The 23,913-nt window shown below is 39.7% G+C and overlaps 1 protein-coding gene across 7 annotated transcripts in view; it reads left to right on the top strand.

Moving 5' to 3' along the window:
* Nucleotides 1–23,913, top strand: part of RNF38 (ring finger protein 38) — a 144,721-nt gene that overhangs the window by 64,568 nt on the left and 56,240 nt on the right. For 2 of the 7 annotated variants that reach the window (XM_067316515.1, XM_067316516.1), the window contains exon 1: nucleotides 21,154–23,557. The gene's annotated coding sequence lies outside the window, so the exon portion shown is untranslated. The other 5 variants (XM_067316521.1, XM_067316522.1, XM_067316517.1 and 2 more) reach the window with 5 other exon arrangements.

The raw sequence follows: 23,913 nt of genomic DNA on the forward strand, positions 1-23,913 counted from the left end.
ATTATTTGCCCTAGGCATGCTGGTTAGTAGAGTTTAGGTGTATAAAGCTTCTGTAGAAATGCTTATAATAATTTGGCAATAAAATTTTTTATATGCTCATTAAAAATCTTTGCTTATCCAGTAATATCTCAGTCAAGGGGGAAACATCATCTGATGTAGTACTGGCTACCTAACTTTATAGCGTAGTAACAATTTAATTTGTATAAATCCCCAGATAGTTTTTGCAAAGGGGGAGGATAGGGTGAAGGGGAGGAAGCTGAAAGAAATAAAACACTTTAGTTTCAAGACCAGAGCTCTTCTTGATAAGATCAGAGAGAGAAATAAGTGGACATTTGAATCTTAGCAATGCAAAAGTCTTCACAAATCTTTCAAAATAATGAGTTGCATATTGCAAATCTAGGGTATATGGGGAAGCATGTTACTTTTGGGTTGAATCCCTTGGACATTTTTGTGTGGAAGTGGCACAAATTTTAACATAGATACTTGCTTAATTTAAAAAATGTGCAAATTGGGACCTGGTAGGGTGAAGTAGGATGACTGCCAAAGTGGTAGCTCCCCCTTTGCAGGAGACAAAGCTCCAGGGATGTCGGATCAAAACCGAATTCAGCCGGAGATGAAACAGTGTGGTTGAGCCTGCGGATTACCAAATCCATCTAAAACTGTAGTTGCTGCTACTCTTTACTAGAAAAGGTAGAGCCAATATGCTCTGAAGTTAACCCAGAAGACGAGAGGCAGCAGCTTAGCCATAGTGATTCCCCAGCTAGGTGAGCAGGAGGTTACCGCAGGTTACTGTACATGCACTGGAAAAGAATAGATGAACCAGATTATATTCATGTAGTTACTGTGAGGGAAATTTTGTGGACAGTTCCTGGAGTCAGCAGTCTGGTTTGTATTTGTTAATTTAAATTAATTACATTGGAATAAGATGTTATTTGAAGTAGAAGTTTTTATGCAGACTTGCAGAGAAACAGCAGAAACCTTAAGTAAAAAGGCCTTACTTCAGGACTGGTTTATAGATAAACAATCTCATTTTTGAAGCTTAGTGGCCTGTCTCAGTATTCAGGCCTCTTTTTTACTGCATTAAGGTAAATTTCTCTGTTCCTTTTTTGAGCTCTGGCACTCTTAAATTATATCAAACTTCAAGTTTTTTTTTAAATGCAAAGCATCTCCTTTGGGTTCCTCTGCTTTTCTCCAAAAATATCTGAGAGGTGTCATTCAGTGAAAAGTGTGATTGGAGGATACCTTTAACTTATTTTATGAAATAAACATGGGCCCAGTTTTCACCATGAACTTACAGTTGCCTCATTTTCATCACATTTCTTGATGGTTACTAGGCATGCAGTCTGTTTCCCTAGTCACTGCAGAGAGAGAAAGCACTTCTTGACAACCTTTACCAGGCGTTCTGGTACTGCTTTGGCTTTGTGATGCCTACAATACATAAATTTTCAACAAGTGTGTGGGACTGATTTATATTTATATTTATATTTATATTTATATTTATATTTATATATACAGCAATTTTAGGATGTTTCCTGGCTAGGATGTGATCCAGTTTTACAACAGCCTCCTAGATATGTGTGCTTTATATTCTCAGGACTTGCTGAAAGTTACCAGTGATGTGCCACACCACATGACTGAAAAACATTAGCTCTTCCCAGCATGTAGTAACTTTCTTTCCAGTGGTTTAATAAGCCACAGGAATTAGAGAGTGAATGCAAACCTCTGGGAAACCTGGGGAATTTCAATTTGTTGGAGGATATGAAAAGAGAAGTGGAAAGAAAGAGGGAAGAATGCCAGTCCTACTATGCATTACGTGTAACTGTCATATCTGCCTCCTCCAGACAAGATGCAGCATATTCTTTCTTTGTGCTCAGATTTCCATGCGTAGAGAAGAATTTGAGTAGTCCTGGACTGAGGTTAACATGGTTAACTTGCTGCCAGCTCCTCCTTGCCCAGGCAAAGTAGCTGCTGTGACTGGCACTGCATCATTTCTTGAACTTGCCTCTAATGTTTCTGTGATGGCAAAATACTCAGTTTTTCCTGTTAAGTAATTTTTTCACTGCAGTTTGAAAGGCTCTTGAATTAGGAGAGCATCCAAAATCTAAAAGTGTGCTCTGAACAGGGGAATATTGTTGGCTAACAGCTAATGACATCTGCAAGAGTTGGTGAGCCTTGTTTTTTGAAAATAAATTCCGAGATCATGGAGAATTTAACCTCTGGACACTATTCCTTCTAACTTTTGAGGCAGACTGGCCATCTGTGGCTGTGTCTCACCAGAATACATGCTCTGCTCAACTCCCAAGTTTTGCAAAGGGAATGGTTGATGAAGGATCTAAACATGCTCTAGTCCAGTCTCCAATTGTTGCCATATATTTGCAACCTCCTGAACTCTATTAGTCTGCAGATCTCCAGCATTCACCCTGTGACTCTTCTGACTAACACAAGGTGGTGAAGCTCAGCAGCATCATCTTAGGTGAAGTTAGGTATAATATGGTATAGGTAACATATACAAATGGTTTCAGCAGATTAGTGCTGTGGTGTGTCATGAGCATATCAATTTGTCATTCAGTTAAGCAATGGGGCACTTCCAGTAGCACAAAAATGACTGAATTAGAAGGATTGAACTGTCACGTCTTTGCCCCTTGGACTGGGATTGTGTGAGCTGGAAATGCTAAATATTGGCAGGCATGAGGCAAGCCTTTCAAACCTGATATTCATTCTCTTTCTATTGCAATGCACAAATTAAATAGAAACCATGAAATTCTGAAAGTTATGTTTCTTCTGCTGTCCAGTTTATTCTGTGGGTTTAGAAGGCCTTTCCATGTTTCAAAGAAAACAAGCACCTTTCTGTGGTAGCTGGGGAGCACTGTATGCTTCTTGCCTATTGTCAAAGAATTCATGCTTTTCCCTGAGCACAAGACATCACGTTCACCTGAATATCTCTTTGGTTTGAACAAGGGGGTAAAAAAGAACTTAACTGCATTTAAAGTGGGAAAAGGCAAAACAAGTTTCTCCTTAAATCTGTCTTTGATATTTGTGTGTGTATGTGGGCATGCATGACTGCATCACTTGAAAAGCATTGGTCTGTACCCTCTCCATGTGACACTGGCGGTGTAACTGCAGTGATGCTTCACGGATGCCTGTTGTCTCCAGGACGTCTCCTTGATCAGTATGACTTGAGGCTACAGCTTTGTCGCCTAGGTCTTGGAAGCTGTGAGTCTGAGTAAATATGCTGACTGTCATGAAGTGCCGTGATACTCACGTAGGTCTGGTCATGAGAGATATCGTTTGGCCTGGGATGCTGCGCAGGAGGGAGCGTGGGCATTGGAGCTTGCCATTACATCTCCTCAACACCACAGCAAGGAATTGCATTTGGCAAGGTCGCTGCAGGCAGTGGCCCATATGCCATGTTCAGTCACTTATATAGGAGTGTTATTTAGTGTTTTTCACCACTTTATCTCTGTGGCAAAGCTGACTGAATATTACAGTCAGAATTACAGTCTTGTGTATAACGGCCTGAGGGACTGCTTGCTGTAAGGTGCAATAGGTCCTGAGCTGGTCTGAAATTCAACCAAAGATCTGGGGATACAAAGGTGGTTTAATCAAGTACCTAGTCCCTGCAGTCAGGACAATGTATGTTGGCTTTAATTGCCTTCAGTCCTCCAGCACCATTTCACTGTTAAACCTCAGTACAAAGCTGTTTGGTGATGCAGACTAGAAAGCTGCTGAGGTCATCTTCTGGACTCTGATTTGGCTGACCTTCCTCACAGGTAAGAGAGGTGATTCACCTTTCTTCAGATTTGCCTCAGTGTAAGGAGGAAAAGGTGTCTGTAAGGTGTCTGTTTCTGTTCCCTCTGCTGGCCCCATCCTAGGGGCCACGTTATCGGCGCTGCCTTTGAAACAACCGCGTTTGCAAGGCTGCTCTGGGTGAAACTGTAGGTGAACTCTGCCAGCTAACTGATGCAAGGCAAACAGGATGTCTGTCAAATCTTTAATGTTGGCAGTTTAGGGTTGTTTCATATTGCTAGTGTACTGTAGGATATCAATGAGCAGTTGATCAGAATTGAAACAAATGTGGTAAGAAGACCACGAGAGACCATATTTAAAAAAAAATGCTGAAGATTGCCATATCCTCTGCTAACTGCATTTGGTGTTCTGTGGCTCTATACAGAACATTTGAGTGTGATTGAAACACGTAATTATAGCCAAACTTTTTTTTTTTTCTTCTTGGTTATATGGATATCCATAAATGGAAGCCATGACAACGAGGGCTGCCCAGGTACCCAAGGTTTCTAAGTAATTTACTGAAGGCTGTACTGTTGTGGCTGTTTTGCTGCTGGTGGTATCCATTATAGCTAAAACAAAGCTCACTCATAATTGTGACTGTGTATGTGACTGCTGTTCTTGAAAAGCATACCTGTGAAGGAATATCATGTGTCACTTGCCTTTTTTATGTAAAGGAAGGTCCACATTTATGAGTTTACTGTGGTGGAGAACAAATTGTAGGGGTTGATGACAGGGTTTAGAGGAAGGATTTAGATGTCGTAAATCTCCACCTCTGGAAATTCCTTTCATTATCCAAATACACAGATGATCAAAACAAGTGTATTTATATTTTGTCATAATTTGTCAGAACCAGACTGTTGTCATTATTTGCTGCCTATCTTTTTTACCTTAGACTAATGCAAAAGATCTTATTTTACTTTAATTCCACCTCTGGGGTGATGGGCTGAATGTCATCAGCCCTTATCCGTAATGCCCACTTCCTTTGATATTTTTTTTAGCTTCTCTCTGAGCTAGAATGACTTCAGATTTCATGCAACTATATGGACTGTTACTAATGAAAATATTTTGTCTTTTGCCTAAGTCTAAATCAAATGGGAATGAAAGATAGCACTTTTTTAATGGTTTAAAACTGGTCATTTTTTCCCTTTGCATCTTGAAACTTCAGCTGTGTAATGATGTTTTCTTTGCTGTCCCTCTTCCTCCCAAAAATATACAGGATTGGACAAATGTGTGTTTGACAGTCAGACTAGCATGCTCCATTGGAAGTGTTATGACCTGTTAAGCCAGAACAGCCAGAGTCTCTGACTCCTACAGCAACATGACTTCTTTCTAAAGTGATGAGTCAAAAAGAAGATAATTTTATGGATTTTTCCAAAAGAATAATCCTTCCAAAATTAGCATTTTCTGGCAAACTGTCAGTTTCCTCTAAAGAAATCAGCCAGCCTGCTAATTGGCTAGGAACTTATGATTGTTAACATATCTTGGCCAATCTTTACATCTGCATTGATAATAGTTTTGCCAGGGAGCCTTACTGGCACTGCTTGTGCAATTCTATGACAAAAATCTTGGCTGGGTCTTGGACTATGTGCTGATAAATTTGTTCGCTTCAATATGTTTGCTTTAATTATATGTGTCTTGCATCCCGTAGGTTGTAATACAATCAGAAAAGGCCCTCACACTTTTCTTCTCCAGGGTTCAGTTTATGGCCTCTTTCTCTCCTCTGTGCATTATTCCTTAAATTTTCTTGGTGGCCTTAAGGTAACTGTGGATTCTCAGAATTTGTGTTCTTGGTTTTGCTGCATTGAGATCTTCAAGGAAGATTTTTTTTTTTAAAAAGGCCTAATGGATGTAGTAGTTTTGATGGTGCTATAGATGTCAGGTGTCGTTATTTGTGGTTTTACGAGGACATGCTAGAGGAAGGAATTGAGAGGTGTGTTTTGTGTTACGTTCTCAGAAGCCTTTGGAGTAAAGTCAGGGGGAGGTCTGGCTCTTACAGTGCACTTCTCTTTTCTCCCAAGGGTCTTTCTGATACATGTTTCTTGAAAAACAATGGTAAAAAGGTATTTTGCTTTTTTAAACCTAACAACTCTGAATAAAAATCAATTCCTTTCTCCGGCATGTTGCCCTTGGAGGATCTGTGCCAACTCGAAAGTTCTGCAGTGAATCTGCAAGCCCACCTCTTTTCCAGTGTTGCTGAGCCCTTTTTTCCAAGCCTTCTTATTCACGTTGCTTATAAACAGTAATTATCTATGCTTCACTAGTTAAATAATTTCAGTCTTGTGGTAACTTCAATGTTACTATCCTTGTCCTTTTGCTATTCCCTCCACCAAAGTTTTTTCTTAAGTTTCGTATTTTAACATGGGCTACATTCTGGCTGGAAACTTTGTTCTGTCAAAGAACATGTGTATCCCTGCAGTTCTGTAAGTAATATGTAACAGAACTTTGGAGAAAATTATGCTTGCAAATCACACTTTCTGTAATTTTCAGGATCATTATGTAACTGAGGACACTTCTTTGAAAACAAACTCTGTCTCAGTTGCTCATATGCTCCTGCTGTCTCTTCCTTAAATGAAGTCCATAATTACCTTCCCAGCAACTGGTTATGAAGTTATAAGTGAATAATGCATTGTAGAAATGTATAAAAGACAATATAATATGTGTGCATATGTGTGTATATATGTGAGTGTGTGTGTGTGTACAACATATACATACACACAAATATGTGTGTCTGTATATACATGTGAGTGTTTATATGTATACACACATGAGTGTATATAGGTATATTATATACCTACATATGTAAGTATGTATACGAACATACGTAGAATATACTTGGGAGTGTGTGTAGGTATATATTCAACACAGAAGTAAACAGTAGCTGTAGGTGAATTCCTGGAACACAAAGATTTCACTTTGTTATAAATATTGTCCACTATTTTTCTTAACTTTTGACTTAAAAAAAAAAAGGTTTTCCACAAGGCATCAGTGTCTGTTTAATTTCAGTTAATTCAGTATGTTATGACTGATTCATCCACTAGCAAACATGCATCTGTAATCTAAACAGCAAAAACTTTCAGAAGGAGCAAGAAGACATGGATTTAGTTTCCCTTGCGCTGAATTTTAAACCCTTTTCAGTAAGCAGAATTGTCAGTGCTAAATGTCAGGTTTCCCAGTGAGAACACCGAGTAACAGGCTTTCAAAGACAGACTGGCTAGGGGAAAAGTGGGGTAAAAATCAATAGCAGTGACAGGCTGGCTATGAGAACCTCTCCTTGCTGTCACTGCATAATGATGTCTGGGAGCCCTGAGGGCTGTGAGACTGTGAGGGGTTTCCTGTCTGCTGCTGCGGATCTGAATTTTCAAACCCTTTGCAGCTGCCCCTTCCTCTGCAACAAAACCACATCTCAAAAGGTTGCTATGCACACATGGGACAAAAAGGAAGTTGGCTTTAATTTTCTGCTGTTGGCTGCATGACCTTGCACACACTGCAAAATTTAGTCCTGCTATGGAGATCTGCAACCTTTTTAGTGTCAATGTTCCTGTTTGTCCTCATTTCAAAAATGGCATTAGTAGCTATATTTTTTGAGTGGCCTGAAGGGTAAGTTCAACATTAGTTATGCTTCATGTTGTGTTGACTGTGAAATGGAATGATGAAAAAAGTAAATGTGAGGAGTTTATTTTATGTTGGTTCTCTTCTCACAAATTTGGAGTAAATTTGCTAGTGTTTCTTTTCTTGCACAAAATAAATAAAGCAAAGCAAAGTAAAGCCTTTCTACTGATTTGTGCCCTTTTGTATTTTTATATGCCAAATCTTCATCAAACTTCATTTTAGAAATATTATGTTCTAATATCTGAATGATAAAGGTACTACTCTTTCATATCCAACTATCTATTAAGCCCAGACTATTTTGAATGTTCTGACTGCACGAGTGAACAAGTCTAAAGAGTGGTATGTAGCAGCATCTTTTTTTTTTTTTTTGAATAACTTTGTGTTGAATTGACTGTACAGCCAATTCAGAAGTTCTGCAAAGTGAGGTTGGCCACTAAAGAGTCAACAATTTACCCTAAAAACAGAACTGAAATATGTGTGTGTATAATCTTTTTTTCTCTTGTATATTTCCCCCCACAAATCGATTGCATTAAACTTCTTTTACACTTTTATTCACAGATATCTTGCTTGTAAATTTAAAACTAGAATGTTCTGAGTTCTTCCATACAACATTACTGCAGAAGATAGATGTTTAAGGGAAACCCCAAACATCATGAAATCCAAAGTAATATTTATCAGCTGGCAGGTCTGGGTCTCTGTGAGCTGGTACCTCAAGATACTGCACAGCTACAAGGACATTCATAGGAAAGGGATGGAGATACATGGCATCAGTGTCCACCACATGGACATTACTGCCAAGGACTGACATGCACCCCTGAGACTGAAGAGTTGAGACATAACTGATGCAAACTAGATAAGATTTTTGATTAATGAGCACATTATTAGGAAATTAGTAGAGCAGCAAAATAATCAATGGTAGGCCATCAAATATATCAATTTGCAATTATATAACAAGGCAGATGCTTGTCTGTAAAGCTGCTAATTATAGTTCTAAAGTCTAATGAATCACATATATGATCACTACTGAATTACAATTCTGTGAACACTGAGGTGTAAATCTGTTCCACAACACACCCCCACACCAAGCCTTCTGGACACAGTCCTGATGGAGAGTCCAGAAGGTTGCCCCAGGAGGGTCCCTCCAAGTGTCCTCGTGAACTTGGGTCTGCAGGTCAGCGTTGCTAGTGACTGTAGGCTTCTGCACTCCTGCTGTCAGAAGATTCCCCTACTGCTTTTTCTCTCCCTGATTTACTGCTTTATTCTCCATTTTCTTCTGAGTTTGGACCCACCCTTGTGCTGCCATGGCACCTCCTGCTCTTCCCCCAGCCTCCTCCCAAGTATATAGTCCACCCCAATTCCTTTTTCCCTATTGATCTCAGTTTTGCTATTTCCATATCCAAATTCAGTATTTCTGATACCATTAGTTGGGCAACGTTGGCCATAGATAGTGTTGCTGACAGGATTACCTGAGTGTGAGTGGCCTTGCACTCTAAAATGCCCCTGTCATTACCCATTACCTTATTCAATTACTAGACAAAACCATGTTATTTTAGCCTTGATTCCTGTACTTTGTTCTAGTTACATACAAGCAGGCTCTTTCCAAATGTCATAGCTCACATACATTAGCAGCAGAGTAACTTGCTTTTCGCACTTCTGCGTGCCCACAGTTGTTAGTGCCTGAGAGGCCCTAAAAGCACACAGCCCAGGTCACAAAAAAAATGGGCACAGGCCTGACCTCTGCTCTAGGATGCCATGTTTGCTGCTTATATTTAAGTGCACCTAAGTGAGGTAATCTAGACAGTGGTGGGAAAACAGGATGCCTCCTCAGATGTATATTTTACTTTACATTATTTTGATAGCCTCTTGCACTTAGCTGCAGGACAGTTTAGCTTTTCTGGAGTTGGTGCCCTGGGATGGTAGATTGTGAAGGCCTTCTAGAGAGGGATTATGTGTTTAGATGAAACTGCATGAATACATAGTTATGACTTTCACATAAATGATAAAAAGTACCCTGTGCTATTTTGGGCTGTTATTCTTAATTTCTTGCTTCGATGACAAAATTATACTTTCTTGGTAGGATGAGAAGAATCCTTCCTTCAAGCTGCATTATATGTCTGATATTTCTTAATTAATTTCTTAGTTGTTTCATAGACAGGGAGAAAACAGTAATTACAAGTTGCCTAATAATTTATGCCCTTATGTTGACTGTTTCTCAAATAATAGCACATTTTTAGGTGATAGATGACTTATAAGAAAGACTGTGGCTCTTCTCTCTGAACACTGCATGTGTGCTGTTCTGTCAGTTTTTGTATTTAAAAAGACTGCAATTGCTTTTCCAGTTATCTGAGATGAATGTAGCATGCTACATAACACAGGAGATTACTCTGATTAAAGGCCACAAGAATTTATTTAAAATTGCTCCTCTTCTCCTGTTTACTTAAAAGTTTCACACCAGGCATACAATAAATTAGTTTAATGTACTGTTATTAGCATCATTCTTATTTTTGCAAGCGCACATTTCTCATCTGTGCAAGAATGCTAAACAGAACCTGGGTTGTATGAAGCAAAACTTGTAAACTGTAAAAAAATTTTAAACTGTACAGTGTCCAGAAGGCAAAATCAGACCCAACTATGGGGGATTATTTTGTTTTGCCTGTTACTTTGAAACTGAACGACTGTAATGGTAGAGACTAATAATGACTTGATTTCTTCCTTACTACGTTTTTCCTTCTCTCAACATTTCCCCTGCTCAGAATAAGGACTCTAATTTGGCAGAGCTGGCACAGATGATAGAGCACTGTATTCAGGTGCACTAAAGTGGAGAATGCTATGTTCTGTTAAGTTAGGAATCTTAAGTGCATTCAGTCTTATTTTTAATGAAAATGAAGGGCTGCATCTGCTCTGATGCTCTGCAGTCTGTTTTTGTGATACTACTGAGTTAAAAACAAACCGAAAAAAACCCTCAGCAGCCAGAAAAAAAATTATGGCCCTTCTGTGGACCTTCTGCAGATCTTCTGCAGCAGTGATGAATTGTTTCAGTCCCACTTTACAGAAGTTTTTTTCCCCTTGGCTGTTGCACTCTAGAGGGACTGTAGTAGCTTTTCACAGTAACATGAAAATGATCTAGCTCCTCATCTTCAAAAGTGGTTGAAATCTCTAAGCATATCTGGACAGACACCCTGATCTCTAAATTCCTCTGATGCACGTGCAGCAAAGATTGTCTTACCATGTTGCTGCTACCCTCATTTAGCTATGATATTTATATTTCACATGAGATTGCTGAAATGCTTAGACGGGTCTCACAGTCCTATATCCTAGAGATGTATCTACAACCAGCTGCTTTTAAAACAAAGTGCATCATCTGTCCTGCCATCTCCATCTGAATAGGTTTCCACACTTATTTTTTTGGTATTCATCCTCTGACTAGTTTCACCAGCGGCAATGTTTCAGCCCCTGATGCATGCATAGCAGAAGAATCAGGCTTTTCAGGGCTGAGATTCCCATCACATTCTTAACTCTGAAAGTCAGGCTGCTGAAGGGGATCTTTTGTTATACAGCAATTTTAGTAGTGGGCTATATGAGTTTTAATACTTAGATATATGTACATGAATTTTTGTTGTATAATGGTATTTTAGATTTGTAAATTAATATGGGTCTGGCTAAGAAGCAACTGCCTGTGTAGACCATGTTTGGAACAATGACCGCTAGCTGTGTACATGGACGCTGTAAAATTAAGCTTCATATAAGCTGATCCAAGCTGTTGGAGGGTTGTCAAGATGGACGTACACATGTACTTTCTAATCAGATTCTTCTTCATCCTCACCAGCTAGACCAAAGTAATAGCAATAAAAACTATAAATCTAGATTCAGTTCAAAGCCTGCTTGTGAGCCCAAATGCTTAACAGTTTTAAACAGGCTGTTCCAGCTGCATCAAGTTTTTTTAGTTTGGAGTCTGAGAACAGATATAAACAAACAAAAACTGAAAGGCAACTGGTGCCAAATTTGTTCAAGCCAAAAAAACCCCAATAAAGTACTGCTCTGACCCTTTTATATAGGCTTCACAGTCTTTTATTATATTCAAGCACTATTTAAGTAGGCTGTAACAAATCAGTAAATCCTATGTGAAATTCTGTTTGTTTGTTTTTTTTCATACTAATGTGTAGATTCTGGCACAGTGTTTTGGCCTTTTTGTTTTTTTTTTTCTAAAAACAGAACCATGGGATTATTAAGAACTTGACAGTCATCTGCATATTTGAAGAGTTATTCTGTCCTGGGAATATCAGGAGAATGTGGTGGCAGATGAGGGAAGACTTCCCATCCTTGCAGGAAAATACATTTCAGATAGCATGTAGTATCTGGAATGTACAAGTCTTGGAGAGAGCAATGTGCTCTTAATTACTCTTTCAATTTGAAATTGTAATTATCTATCAATTAACTGAAACTTCTTCCATATTTGATTTGTGAAGGTGTTAAGGAAGCTCTAACTATCTACCCAGCACAGCAGTGTGGACTTTTGTATTTTAATATAAGAATGAACAAGGAAACTACTTTCTAGGTATGAGAACTGAAATACAGAGCTGTAGCTTGCATAGTCTATGGGATCTTTTGATGCTATCTCTTTTAAGAGATTTATGGAGTTTATGTACTAAAGTATCCTAACAATGAGCCTTTTGTAAGATACCACTTGTACAATGTTACACATTAAAAGCTGATCTAAGAATTGTCTAGTTTAAAAGAAACTCACATAAGGAAAAGAAGGAAATCATATCATTTGTTGGGCTCAAAGTATTAGTATTACCTGTCAGGGAAAAGGAAATTGAACATTTTATTCCTGTTAATAAGGTCAGGGTATGTTGGAATTTTCTTGTGGATGAAGTCAGATTTCTTGTGAGACTGCTGGAGACTTTTTGCTTTGGAAGAAGAATGTTTAAGTGGTGAGGAAACTTATTTAGAAGTTTGTCTGAATGAATTGTGTTCAGCTAGCATGTGCAACTTCAAACTTTTGGACAGAAAAATTGGAAACTGTTAGCTGTTTTATGAAACTTGGAAACCCCCAGGACAGTATTTACATGCAGCCATGAAATGAATTGTTTCCCAGTAGCTGTGGTAAAGCTGGCTAGTCTGCAAGTGGTGTGATTCAAGCCTAAAATTATGTGAATTGGCTCAAGTCCACCAATGAACAACATCCAGGGGCTAAGAACTGGATAGGGCTCTCGCATGTTTTCACTGACGTTTTGGTAGTACCTGTGCAGTACTGTACTGCTTTTTCCGTACTTCATGCTAGAGCTAAGGAAAGAAGGGGAACATACAGAAACTGAAGTCAAAAAAATTCATGTGGCATAATAATAGCAGTAGCAATTACTGTGGAAATATGGGGGAGTATATTCTTTGGGAGTTTAGCACTTGATGCGTGTATGCGCATGTGTGCATGTTTGTCTGTGTATGCATATATGTAGAAAAACACTAATTTCCCCTCTCTCCTTTTCCTTTCCTTCTGTTTTAGAAGTATATATATATATAATATACATATATATATATATATAAATAAAATGTGATTTTAAAGTTAGATACATTGTTTTTTACTTGAGGTAGTGATGACAATAAGCAGTGACACACTAAGATTTTTTTTTTCCAAATAACTATATTGAGAGAGGAATTTAAGGGGGCTGTGCACTTATTGGCCATGACTTCTGCCTATGGCTGGCTGCCTGTTTAGGTAAGCCTCTTTGTTGATTAAGTTTCTTCTGGTGCAGAAGAACACATCCAGAACAACATGTGGATCTATAAAAAATGGTACATGTGGAAATGCTTACAAATGGTACAAAACAGGCCTATCCACATTACAAAATTGCAAAAGAAAGACTATAAGAAACTGCTGGGGAAATGTTTCTAGGTAGATAGAAAGGAAGGAAAACCACGAAATGGTGTAGCTTTACAAATGAGACTTTTTTCTCCTGTCTTTTTTTGAAAAGTGTTTTGCTCAATGTTCATAGGAAGAGGGAAGGAAGAGACTCTTTTTTTTTTTTTTTCTCTTTTTCCCCTCATATGACACACAGGCTTGATATATGTATTTATTTCCATGTTAGCCAATATCTGTTTCTAGCCTCTAATTTTTTTGTTCACCATGCTGAGGAGTAGATGATTGGCTTTCAGTACAGTTTAGCGGTTTCACACATGGCAGTTGATGATAGATAAACCCCCATCATTTGTGCCATCAGAAGCAGCTGGGTGTCCCAGTTTTCTAGTGGTGTGAAGTATGAAGCTCCTACCTTCAGCAGTCCCTGAGAACTGTGGCTAAAATCATGGTGGAATTGAAGATGACAGAAGAAGAACTGCTAAAGTGTTAATGGGAATGCATTTTAAAGTCTTGTATAATGGACCAGTATAAGTACTTTACAGAGTACAAGACATTACGTGATACTGGACTAATTATCCAGAATTTTGGTATGATAGTAAGGTATATTCTGATGAAATAAAAACACTTTGTAAAAAATAAAGTCTTATAAATGCTCTGGAGACTATAAAGGAAGAAACAGAGGAGAAAAGGATCTCCTTGGAGCCAGAGGAGCACTAATAACCTTTTATTCTGTTAGCAAAACACATGGACAGTATAAGCACATGTACCACAGAAATCTGCAGAATAAAAACTTGTCCATATTGTCAGCTATTCTCTTAATAATGTGCAGATTTTAATTTTGACTTTAAGATGCTTCAGGAAGCATAAAAGCAACATGAGCAGTTACTCCACTCCTGTATTTTCTGAGCAAGAAAAAAAGCACATGAAGCAAAACTTTACAGTGTGAGTAAGAGTTCAGTAAAACTGTTTGACTATCTGTGTGGATCCAGTCAAACCTTAAGTTGTCTTCCTCCTTGGACAGAAGTCTCAGGACTAGGGTAAACCTTTGTAGATGTGTGCTGTCTCACATAAGAGAATGTGGCATAAAGAAACTTGTGGAAAAAATGTAAGCAGGAAGAAATTCCAGTATGAACGCAACTAATTTCAGCAAAACTATGTTTTTCTGCTTTGACCTTGGATTTTTCCACTCATTGCTATTCTTAACATATCATTGGAAAGAGACTGTTCTTGTGTGGCTACCCAGGGTGCTGAAATTTGTGATGGAATAAAGGGAATGGGACAGGATTAGACTACCTTAGCACAAAGGGATAGCTTCCCCATACTTATGTTTGGGCATATGTATTTTACTGCATATGTTTGTTTTGGACTGATGAACCAGTGCTAATTTTGTTCCATTTAAACGTTTTTTTAAAAAAAAATCTGTGTGAAGATATTGCTGGCACATTGTGAAAAATGTCTCTCTGCTGCTTATTCCATCATCAGAATTAAATGCAAGAGTTGTCTGACATAGATGTTTGGCAACTAAGTCTCTCTGCTGTGTGAAAAAAATTTCTGGCTGCTACATTTGTCTGTATTTATTTTTAGTGTTCACAGGAATTCAGTTATCATTTTAATGAATTTTTTTTTCATTTTTTTCCACCTTGTTTTGTAGGTAGCATTGGCACTTCTTTTCAATGCCAGTCAATCCATCAAGATCACATTTGCAACGATGACAGTGACAAGGTGAGGCTTACATAAATGTTTCCTTCACCAGATGAGTGTGTTTTTTTTTTTTTTTAATTGTACTGCTTTTACTGTACTAAAATTATTTGTTCTCCAGGCCTGGTAGTTAATTTTCAGACTTACTCTTTGAAATCCCTCTGGCCTGTTAAGTAATATACTTCTTTTCATCGGTTAAGGAGAAATTTATCTTGTAGTATATTTTTCTTTTTGCTTGCATTCTGTTGCTATTCTAAATGTGTGGTTTGCCATACTGACACCCACAGGTAATAAAGAATGGCAATGTCACTACTAATTTTTTAGGTAAGCTGGTATGTATTATTACTGTTGTTGGTGACTTCTGAGGTTTAAACCTAAGTATGTGCTGAGAGGCTTTTTTGCAATGGCTTTTCTTTCCTGTTTTGGAGTTGGATACTCCACGTTTTACAGACAGGAACCTACTGTTCAGTGCTGCAGCCTAAAATACCAACCTGTTTAGTAGTGTGCAACTGTTTTCCTAACTTTTTTTGTGAAGAGATCATGCTCTCAGACTAGTCTGCTTTGAGTCAGTAGAGCACTGAATGTTTTTAGTCAAATGTTCGGTGATGGGTCAGTAGTATAACTGTGGAGTACAGAAGGGAAAAGTTTAGAGGTTGAACCTCTTTTGAGACTTGGTATCATGTTCCTGTTCTTGTTGTTGTTTTTACTTAAGCTTTCCTATCCTTAATACAAATTGATTAATATTAGTTCAGCATGTAATATGTACTACATTATTTGCAAGTAGGACAATGTATAGGAAGCTTTCTTGTTGCCTCAACAAGCCTGGGAAAGGGTATGTATTAATAAAATTTAAAATGGTCTTTCTTGGGAATTGGAACATTATCTGGCTATCTGTGCCTTGATAAGTGCACAAATCCTTGTGTTTTGAATTGATGGAGTAAATTAAAGATAATTTTATGGCCTTTCCAGTTCATTCTAGAGCTGGATTTGTTTTCAGTGTGAGTTTCTTTTACTGCCATACTGCCTTTTTTTTTCCTTTTTTTTTTTTTCTGATTTTGAGGGTACATCCTAGATTTTGGGGCTTGGACAAAGAGGTTATATAGAACATAGCAAAAAAAAAAAAAAAAAAGAATTTAAGTTTCCAGTTGATTAGCTGGTCATGCATTGAGAAACACTGACAGCACTATTTTCCGTATAGTGTTTCCAATGTCTGAAAATATCCTTTCTAGAGTTAAAAAAAAAAAAAAAGGAAAACAGTTAAACTCTTGTTTTTCTGTGCTGTTGGAGTTATTTTCAAAGAAGTTGACAGCTGGTGTTCCAGCTTTGCTTTGCAGTGGGCTTGCTCAATAGAAAGCCTTTACTGTCCTCTTTGGAGAGGTAGTGTTGAAGTTCAGTCTGGCACGGTTGAAGGTCACTTCTAGATAATACATCAGAAGTGTGGAACAAAAGGAAAAATGTGGGAGAAAAGGAAAAAAGAGGTATTAAGAAGGAAAGATTCTTAATCATGTGTTCACTTGTGCAGTTACCAATTGTCCAAACATGGTGGTGCTACATGGGGAAAAGAGCACAATGAAATATTAGTTCCTTTTATCTGCCTTATATTCACAGCTTTCTTTTGGTCCTAGCGCACTGTGTTCCTGGAAGATTCTTGAGTGAGGAGCAGGTGGTGGAAATTTCCTTTCAGAGGGATCCTAGTGCACCAACATCAGACTGGCACTCCCTTTTAACATTCTTCCTTTTCTATCATTATATGGAAGATCACCTCTGTGTTAGATGCTGGATTGAGAGAAAACTGAGGGAAGACAATCATATCAGGGTAATTAAAACTGTTTTAAGTCCTGTTGAAAATTATGTTTGTTAGGTGCTTCACAGGTTTGGGTGTGGAAGTGGGAAGGGGGTGGAAGCTTACCCGGTTTAAACTTCAGAACAGTGCACAGCCTTTTTAGTTTTTTTTGACATACCACCTGCCTCCATCTTAACAGAGGAAATGGGCCAGAGCTTTACATCTTTGCATATTTGGGGATGGATGGATAAAACCATCTTTCACATCGTTATTGATTCTGTACCAAATTAGAACATCACTCGGTATAAAGGCTGACTCAAGTGGAACTAGTATAAAAAGCAGGAAGAATGCATTTGGGGAGCATTTCAGAGAAATATGTTTTCTGTCAAGTGCCAGTTTTATGTGATAGGAGCTTTGTTTTTTTCTGTAAGAATACATGAAACTGTTTGCCTTGCATTTTATAGGCGAGCCGAGCTGATCCCTTGACTAAAATGGCCACTTGTTTTGAAAAACAGTGAACAATCTTCAGAAGTAACATCTGTGCTCTTCTCAGACATGCTACTGAATACTGCACTCTTATTTTACAAGAGAAAATCAAGGACTAATGCTCAGTTAATGTCACTGGGGGAGTATTGGTCAAGTAAATGTCTGCTCCTCCACTCGTTAATTTTTTGAAGAACTTGTGGAAATGGACACACTTGTCTTCATCCATAAATAGTGCTTCCTGAAAGCAGTTGGTTACAATACTATAGTGCAGTAGCAACACTGGGCAGGAGTGAGCAATCAATTAATTGACTGCATGCTCATTTAATTTCTCACTATTCTCATTTGTCAACAAACCTACAAAGATGCAAGTTGTAACTACTCCTGGGACATCTCTTTTCAGTGGTCTCATCCAGCTATCTATTCCCTAGTTCTCAGGCAGATAGGAACAAATTGACTACCCAGTAGTAATGAAAAAATGCGATGCAGTGGCCATTTTTCACCACCACTAAGGGCTGTAGGGTGAGGCATTAAATAAGGGACAGTTAGATATTTATATATTACAGTTTAATGAAGTAAAATGCTTATAATGAAGTACACAGAATGTGTAAAATGCACAGATAGACTCTAGAACATTAAGATGAGGGAGAGACAGAAGCTAGGTGGGTTTAGCTGCAGTGTTTCAGCCTTGCGCTCACTTACACTACCTTGCTTTAATACTTTCTAATGTTTTGTTTGATGGTGATATTGTGCTTTGTCAGTCTTTTTAGAAATCTTTCCATGTGACTAGGCAAGACTTACTATTAGAAAATATTATTAGTTCCAAATATTTACCTTGCTTTACTCCTTTTGAATTTATTATAATTTATTTTAATTTCACTTAATTTCATTTAAATATTCATAATTTCATTTAATTTCATTAATTTCATGAATAATTTCATTATTCATTAATTTCATTAATTTCATTTAATTTCATTTAATTTCAATTCACTCCTATTAGATTAGATTATTAGATAAAGTATTATTATAGCATGTCAGGAATTTCTCTCCACTTGGAACTTAAATCCTTTATAGATACATAATCCTTTCTATATCCAAATTCCTATGACCCAAACACTCAACCAAATGATTTGATTCACTATTTCTAATCTCTAAATCTGTAAGTTACGATGACTGCACCTTCCAATTGTTCAGTAATTTCTTGTTCCTAAACTTGCTCTAGATTGTCTGTCCTGGTCATGGGGCATTACTCAGTCCTTAAATAGTAATCCAGAGTGCCATATCAATTCGTTATAAAGCTTTTATTTTTTTCACAGGAGATAGAGTGCATCACAAATCTAATCCTGAGAAAATTATTTGTGTTGTTTTTCTCTATGGGTGGAGCAGTCAGGGAGAATAAGCCAAATTGTGTTGCCCATAGCTAAACTAAAGACACATCAGGAATTCATTTTAAGATTCATCTATAAAATAATATGATATTTACCCACCTTTTCTGTGGAATCTCTACCTATGGATGAGGGAGAATATATAGAAAAATAGGAATATTAGAAGGGGTTCATTTTGCTCCTTCCAATTTCAAAACTGCAAAATGTCTTACTGTTCTACATAGGACAGCACTAATTCATTCTTCTCTGTTTTTTTCTTTCATGCCTACTTTCAGTTAACTCTCTATATTTTTGCTGAGTTTCTTCATGCTTTTTTATTTCCATTTCAGATGTGGTGGCCCCAACAATATTGTTTAATGATCTTAAGCTACTCGCATGCCTAAGGAAGTTTTTGTCTCCATTAGAGCTTTAATTCCTTATATCTACAGTGGATTTATTTTTGTTTTCCTGGATTGGATTTGGGGAAAATGTAATTAGCAGGAAGTACAAAGAACACAGGCAGGTTTGAAAGCTGAAGATTGTTAGGTGAGATCTTATTTTTAGGGGGATTGTTTGAACGATCCTGACCCCCTTGCTGAGCAATTCTGTGTAAGGAGGCAGTCTCCAACACTGCCGATAGCACAAGGCTGGTAATGTTTCTCTAACTGCTCCCCAGCAGGTGACTGTTCCTCTGCTTTTGTAGGTTTTGTTGACCTTCTGTACTCGCTCCCTTTTACATGTGGGGGAAGCCTCGGAGAGGCCAGAGGCGTGAGCTGGGCAGATGCTGGAGGTGGTGGTCGCTGGGGGTCCAGATGGCCTTCATGGTGTTTCCTTCTTGAGCTGTTACTGACTGAAAATTAATCTCAAAGGTTTCATAGTGCTGTGGTGGGAAGAAGAGTGATGTTGCATGAACCTGCCTGAGTTTTGTGAAGAAGTATGTATTAGTACTGTGACGACTTTCTCATCTGTGTGTATTTCACAAAGCCTGGCAGCGGTGAAGGCAGTGACGGGCAGAAGCAGGGGGAAGGATGAGCGGCTTGATGTTCTTGGAGGTGGTGGCTCTCAGTTCCTGCAGGTTTAACATCCTGGCTTTTTAATTATCATTTCTTTTAGCTTGACTGGGCATTTACCAGTGAGGTTCTGATGGTTTACTTCAGTTTCCTTAGGTTTGTACATTTCATTAAAAGTAGAGCTGTAACAGAAAATATCTCTAGGCTCAAATTCTGAGGTCCAATCCTGCAGGTTTTAGCACCCCACACAGATTAGCTGTGGCGCTCAGGCTGAAGTCTTAGGAATACCATTTTCTCCCTCTTTTTCTTTTTTTTAAGAATGTGATGAACAGATTTATAATTTAGAAGACAAGGAGAACCTTTTAAAATGGTTATGTAGGATAGTTATTTTTCTCTCCACTGCTTTTAAATTGTTTTTTCATGGAACTACATTATAGATGTTTAAGGAAACCTTAAGGGAAGAAAAAATATATTTGAGTTCCTTGAAAGAAGTAATGGAAGGCTGAGAAAATGAACTTTGTGTCTGTAAGCGTTGCGTCTCGCCTTCCTCTCCTCATGACCTCTACAGCGCGGAGCTGAACTGCGCGGTCGCCAGGGTGATCCGACGCGCGCGCGCGCGCAGGGGCGGGAACGCCAAACCGAAACTAAAAGGGGGCGGGGCCGAGCCTGCGCGGCGCGTGCCTCCGCCCCTTTGACTGCCCCCGGGCGAGCATCGGGGCATTCAGCTTCTGCCCAGGCGCGCATGCGCAAAGGCCTTCCTCGTCGGTGCGCCAGCTGGCCCCGCCCCTCGCTCCTAGCCCTTCCCTCTCTTCCGGCCGCGGAGCCGGGACGAGCGTGGTGACGTAGCGGGACCTTGCGGCCCCCGAGCGCCGCCCCCCCGTGAAAACAAAGGGCGGGGCGGGGCGGGGCGTGGGCAGGCCCTGCCCCGCCCCTCGCGGGGCCGGGTGGCCCGGCGGTGACGTCAGCGGCGCGGGGAGGCCGCGGCGTCCCGGAGGGGGCGGAACATGGCGGGCGGCGGTGGCCGGCAGCGGGGGCCGGCGGCGGCGGCGGCGGCGGCGGCGGCGGCTGGAGGCGGGCGCGGGGCGCGCGCGCGGCTCGCCCTGTGATGGGCGGGGGGAGCCGGGCCGACAATCCCGGAAGCGATCGCGCGCGGGCAGGCGGCGCAGGCCCGGCCCAGGCGGCGGCGGGGGGGGCCCGCGGCCCACACGACAGGAGGCGGCGCGGGCGCCTTGGCGGTGGCCGGGGGCCCCGCGGAGGAGGCGGGGGCGCGGCCCCGCGGCGCCCCGCAGCCGCAGGTACCGGCGGGGCGAGGGAAGGAGGGTGGTGGGGCCGCGCGGGGCGGGGCGGCGGCGCCCCCCCGGCAGCCGGGCCCGGGGCGGCCTGGCGGCGGCTCTGCGGGGCCGCCCGTGGTAACGGGTCGGCGGGGGCACGGGCCAGAGCTCGCCGCTGGGAAGCCCGGGCAGCCTGTCTGCCTCTGTAACCTCCTGTAGCTTAATATCGCTTCAGAAGGGAAGACAGGCTCCTTCAGGAAACATTGACGTTAGGAAGGGTGAGTGTGGGGGTTTTCTGTTAACTTTTGTCATTATGTATCATTAGATCTTTAATTCTAATGTAGCGCAAGGGGCATTTTTATAGAAATGATAGTTATGTCAGAAGGATGTTGGTTACCTCTTTAAGAAGTGTATTTTAGCGTTTACTGTGCGTTTAGATGTTTTCTGGGGACATTTATTTGAATCAGCAATTATTTATAGTCAGTAATTTAGCTACTGCTTATGCAGAAGTTCACCTGGCTCTATATCACAAGAATGGTGCTGACTGCCTAGCATTTGGATTTTGAAACAGATTTTTGAGGGTGGTTGTTGGAGCAAACGTATGTTTTGGTATGCTCTTTAAACGCATGATGAGGTGACTGCAACAGTAAGATGATGATGTTCACTAATACTTGGTCTGTTGTTGCTTACTACTTGATTAGGTGTTGTTGCTTACATGTGTGTTTTAAAGGAGCATTTAGTATGAATATTACCTTGGTTTCAGTTGCCAGATATGTTGTGCTTACCCACATCCAAGGAATTTTGCTGTCTGCTGGCCAACAGACTCCTTAACTGCTTTGCAACACTAACAAGAATGAAAAACAGAAACTTTTTTTTCTATCAGTAGGGTATTGCAGCTGGTATTAGAGACCCACTATTCTGCAGAAGAGAAAAAAGCTCCTTTTTGAGCTCTGTGCTATGAGTGGAAGAGCAGTGTACAGGAGAGACAAGAAAGGAGAGGAGGGGAATAGTCATTAGAAGATAAAGCACTGGGGCAACTGAGCAAATAAGGACAATGGGAGATTAAATGAACAGCAGAAGTTGATGATGTTGGTCATCCTTAATCACAAAACCCCTGTAGGTGCAGATTGAGAAGAATAAATGGCATATGTAGAACAACAGTCTTAAGAAAGATTTCCATGGAGTTGTTACCACTAAATAGTATCCAGTAAGAGTGGTGATTGTGGGAAAAGAAGTGGGATATAAATAAGAGGGGTTCATAAGTTAGAGCTCTCAAGGTTTTGCTACGTGAAACTTAATTTGTCATATCTCTGACTTACAGAGCAGGTTAAACTTTATTTGATCTAAATCTGTCATTTCTCTACAATTTGCCTGTAGTTTTTTAAGAAAAATATAATAGACACTAATTTGAACTTGTAAACCTAACAGTCCTTATTCTGCACTTGGGGTGAGGTTAGGAGCCACAGAGTGTGTAGTTAGCTCTTCTTTTTCTGAAAAGTGTGGATTGTGATTTGTGAAGCTTATGCATTGACTACAACTGTAGTCTGCTGTTTTCGAAACTGTCTTATGTGTCCACAGAAGCAGAGAATACATGGGCTACATCGATAGTGAAGCTAGTGGGAATTTGTGCAGAGCAAGTAGATTCTTAAACATTTTCTCATTTAATCTTACTTTGTAAAGAGTATTTTGTTTTCCAGAGAAGGGATTTGGTAGGTAGGAGTAAGAGTACAGACAGAATGTAAATTTTCTTTTTTCATACTTGTAGTTGGAGAGTTGTTTTGATTGTAGAGGGATAAATCCTGAAAGCTGTAACTAACTAGTGGATGCTAAAGTACAACTTACAGTCTCCTACTATGTATTAGCACTTAGATCATGATAACTAACCTAATAGGGCATGTTTAAATTCTATTATGAACAAAACTTGGCTAAGCTAGGTGTTGAGTTTGATCTGTAAAGTACCAGGACAGCTCTCTGATTAGCAGGGTAAGTTTCATGCTTTTTACACTTAGGTTCATTTGGGAGGGAGCAGGTTCCTCCTTTTCTAAGCTCCTGAAAGATTGTCAAGTAAACTTCCTTTACTTTTTGGTGCCCTCTACTGATTTCTGCTTGCCGGAACATCTAAAACTAGGAGTTTTTTTCTCTTGGCAGCAGTGAAATGCTAACAGCAATAGCTCTTTAAAAATATTTGTGAGAGACTCAAAATAATGGGAGGGAATGGAAAGAAAAAAACCTTTCTGTACTTTAAGCTTGTTGCTGATTGCTGTCCAACCAGTTTGTCTGGATAGTGCTGGAACTGTTCCGTGGTAGAAAAGTAGTTAGGCAGTACACAGCTGCCTCACCTGGTCTCTTACACAGGCTTACCAGCTGCAGAAAGACCGGTGCCTTGGATTTGGTTTATACTTGATTTCCTTGGAAGAACAGAATATCTCCTCATGAAATCAAGGCTTTCTCTCTTTCATTTCTCATCCAGTGTACCTCATCTTCTATAGTTCCTGATTCTCATTTAGCACTTTTTGGGCTCATTCTCAAAGAACTCTTAACCTCCTAGTTTCACTTGTGATAACATTGCTTTTTCTGTCTCCCACCATCACCTCAGATGTTGTGCTGTGCTTCTTCACCTGACCACCACTACACAGACATACCTTTGGTTGCTTTCTTTTTAAGGAATCCTTTCATCTTCATGGGATGCTACAGTTGTAAGTGATTCAGTCTTGCAGTTTTGTTGCTATGTCTGAAATCTTTGGGAACCCATTTTCCTAGGTGAACACGGCAATTGCATGAACTCAGCCCTGTCTTCTCTCCAGAACCTTTTATCCTAGCCAGACAGCTTTGCCGGGTCTGTTTCTGTTAGGACCACCCACACTTTTCTTTCATACTGCAGTAAAAATAAATCATTGAAATAAATCATAAAGCTGTAGTATATGTTTTCATTATTCTTAGTTTATGTGCCTCGTATAACATTTTTCATTTAGCACTTAAAATGTTTGGTGATTAGTGAAGGATGCACATCTATTTTTCTCAGATAGAAACAGTAGTAAGAATCTGATTGAGA

This window comes from Apteryx mantelli, chromosome Z, assembly GCF_036417845.1.
Source record: "Apteryx mantelli isolate bAptMan1 chromosome Z, bAptMan1.hap1, whole genome shotgun sequence".
Classification (NCBI taxonomy): domain Eukaryota; kingdom Metazoa; phylum Chordata; class Aves; order Apterygiformes; family Apterygidae; genus Apteryx; species Apteryx mantelli.